The sequence below is a fragment of the Sander lucioperca genome, chromosome 5 (assembly GCF_008315115.2).
Source record: "Sander lucioperca isolate FBNREF2018 chromosome 5, SLUC_FBN_1.2, whole genome shotgun sequence".
Classification (NCBI taxonomy): Eukaryota; Metazoa; Chordata; class Actinopteri; order Perciformes; family Percidae; genus Sander; species Sander lucioperca.
This window is the reverse complement of record NC_050177.1, coordinates 42,443,899-42,447,745: the sequence shown is the minus strand read 5'-3', so window position 1 is coordinate 42,447,745 and position 3,847 is coordinate 42,443,899.

Here is a 3,847-nt window from a genome sequence, read left to right as displayed (position 1 = left end):
CTTTAAAGCAGCCATATTATGGTCATTTTCAGGTTCATATTGTATTTTAAGGTTGTACCAGAATAGGTTTACATGGTTTAATGTTCAAAAAACACCATATTTTTGTTGTACTGCACCGCTCTCTCTCACTGCTGCAGATCCTCTTTTCAGCTGGTCTCTGTTTTAGCTACAGAGTGAGACCTCTTTTCTTCTTCTTCTTCTGTACTATCTTTGATTGCACTCGCACATGTGCAGTAGCTCAGATGTAGATCATGTCAGCTAGCTAGCTCCATAGAGGATTAGCTGGGAGACTTCTAAATGAGGGCGCACATGGAAGTAGTTCTTTTGTAGATTATGGTGAACTTGTGTGTGTTGTAGCAGTGCTTTGCTATTGAGAACGAGGTAGCATGCTAGCGTTAGCATTAGCGTTAGCATGCTAACCCTACGAGCTAATGGTTGCGGTTAGCCTGCTCGTTTCGGCTTGTGACGTCACAAGCCGTGCTGATTTTGAACAGCTCACCCAGAGACTGAAGGCAGGACACATTCAGAAACCGTATCTCACTCTAAACACCATGGATGGATTTTTTTCAAAGTTTGTATGTGTGTGGAAGCACCAGAGACCCAAAAGAACACCCCAAATCCCAGAAAAAGTGATTTTTTCATAATATGGGCACTTTAAATCACCAATAGTAGATTCATGCAGTGTTCTTCTTTAGTTAAAGTTACCATGTGCCTCATGTCTTCTGTTTTAAAACCACCAGAACTTGAACCTGAACCTGACTCTGACCCTATACCTTATAGAAAATGCTTATGAATGCGAAATGTCGATGGTTGTAAGAAGCTGTTAAAAACTCTTCTGTTTTGTATGCATGTTGTCTTTTAATGTGTGCTGTGCCTCTGATATAGTTACTACTGTTTGAGTGTTCAACCCCTGTTTGCCTTTAACTTTGTTGTTTTTATTATTTTTCATTGTTTTTGTTTGCTTCTTATATTGCTGTGTTGTATTTTATCTGTGTATTTATGTTATTTGATGCACTAAATAGCACCTTGTAACCCTAACCCTAACCCAGGTAACTCCAAATGTTACCTGACAACAATAGGCTTTGCTCATCATCAATAAAAAATACATTTATTGTGACAAACTGTAACTGCGTGTTTTCCATCCAGCCACAACATGGCCTCAGACTTTTCTTCCGCTGATTCTGTTGACTTGATTTCCTCGGGCAGATCGTTCCAGAGACTGCAAACGTTCTGTACCGGTTAATTTTCAGCCATGCCTCTGGAACAGACAACAGACCTCTGCCTGAGGATTTGAAAGTACATACTAGCGTGTACAGTAGGCGGTCAGAGATATGCAAGGGTGCAAGGCCAATAAGGGGCCTCAAAAGTGATCAGTAAGATCTTAAAATGTATTCTAAAGGCCCAAACACACTGAAAGCGATGGTTGATGCGCCTCAGTTGATGCTGCAGGCATCAGATTTGAAGCCCCAACACTACAGAACCAGCAGTATTTTAGAAAAGGTCGCTATTTAGACATGTATGTTACAGATACAAATAAATATAAATATGAAGTCAAGTGTGCCATGCCAAAGCATTACTTGGCTTCAGATCAGCTGGCTGCTGATCAATCCTTTCTCAGTTTATCCATTGTTACCGATATGAGACCAAGATGTTCTCAAACTATTGATTGCTAATTATCTGCCAGTGGTTCGGTTGGTCATGTTGGTAGTTGATATTATTGATAATGGGCACTTGAATCCACAAATGTGAAGAACATCTGCACAAGAATTTGCTCAGCATGTACACAAATGCTGCGGGGTAGACCAGTCATGTTTAATGCTGTGTTCACACCAAACGCTGAATAAAATATTTGTTTGATGCAACCACATTCAAAGTCAATGCAAAGACTTGAATAGAGGCAAATTCACTTTTTTTTAAATGGGGTATTTAATCCTCCCAAGTATCCTGAACTAAACTGTAAAAGTCTTCCCAAAAGTCTTTCCCAAGTGTCCTAAATTATTCCTTAAGTATGCCCTTTTGTCCGATGGATACGTAGGACAAATTTTGACATTTCCCGTGTACATGTATTAAAAAGTTTGAAATAGTAAAGAGTAATAGAGAAGAGAAGGGGTGCCGTGTCTGTAGTTATACACCCTCCCCCGCCGGTCTAGGCAAACGCTGCAACTCCTCACTCCCTAACTAAAGGCTTTATCAAAGAGGAGAGTTTTAAGTTTACTCGTAAATGTGGTGACGGTGTCTGCCCCCCGAACCCAGACTGGGAGCTGGTTCCACAGGAGAGGAGCCTGATAGCTGAAGGCTCTGGCTCCCTTTCTACTTTTAGAGACTCTAGGAACCACAAGTAACTCTGCATTCTGGGAGTGCAGTGCTCTAGTGGGACAATTAGGTACTATGGGCATTTTAAGATATGATGGTGCTTGACCATTAAGAGCTTTGTAGGTCAGTGGAAGGATTTTAAATTCAGTCCTGGATTTTACAGTAAGCCAATACAGAGAAGCTAATACAGGAGACATATGATCTATTTTCAGCTGGAGAGTTTTAAGGAACATATTTGAGCAACCTGATAGTAAGGAATTACAATAGTCCAGCCTGGAAGTAACAAATGCATGGACTAGTTTTTCAGCATCGTTTTGTGACACGATGTGCCTAATTTTGGCTATGTTACGCAGGTGAAAAACAACTGTTCTTGAGATTTGTTTTAACTGGGCATTAAAGGATATATCCTAATCAAAAATAACTCCAAGATTTCTGACAGTAGTCAATGCCATCCAGAGTAGCTATATCTATGTTTAGGGGCCAGCACAATAACCTCGGTTTTGTCTGAGTTTAACATCAGGAAATTGTAGGTCATCCAGGATTTTGTGTCCTTAATGCATGCTTGAAGTTTAACTAACTGACTAGTTTTGTCTGGCTTGATTGATATGTATAATTTGGTATCATCAAAAACTATCATAAACTATTGTTATGTAGAAAGTTACATACCTGATTAGCGACTACCTTCTTGGAGAGACCTTGGAGAGAAAGGGGAGATTAGATAAAGGTCTATAATTATAGACCTATATCCTATACCTATATCTATACCTGAGGTCTAAGCCAACTGGCTTAGACCTCAGGATCAAGAGTGGGTTTTTTCAGAAGAGGTTTTATCATAGCTACTTTAAATGACTGTGGTACATGACCTGTTAATAAAGACATATTGATCATATCTAGTAACAAAGTGTTAACCAAGGGTAACGCTTATTTAAGTAGCATAGTTGGGATGGGGTCTAAAAGACAGGTAGATGGCTTAGCTGTAGAAATCTTTTGCGTTAATTGGTGAAGTTCAATAGGAGAAAAGCTGTCTAAGTGTATGTCAGGTCTAAAAGCGGTTTCTAGTGGCCCTGTGTTTAAAGATAAACCGTTAGAAGTTGATGGCAGCAGGTGATGAATTTTAACTCTAATTGTTGTAATTTCACATTAAAGAAGCTCATGAAGTTGTCACTACTCAGAGCTATAGGAATAGATGGCTCAATAGAGCTGTGACTCTCTGTCAGCCTGGTTACAGCGCTGAAAAGAAACCTTGGGTTGTTCTTATTTTCTTCTATTAATGATGAGTAATAGGCTGCTCTGGCATTTCTGAGGGCCCTTCTATATGTTTTCAGACTGTCTAGCTAGTCCAAATCCGTGGGACAAAAGGGCATACTTAAGGAATACTTTAGGACACTTGGGAAGACTTTTACAGTTTGGGTCAGGACATTTGGGATGATTTTTTTCAAATAGGGGTACTATTTTAATAAAAGCAAACTTGCGTCTATTGATGTCTTTTTATTGACTTTGAATGTAATCGGACAACATGAAAAATTCACTCTGC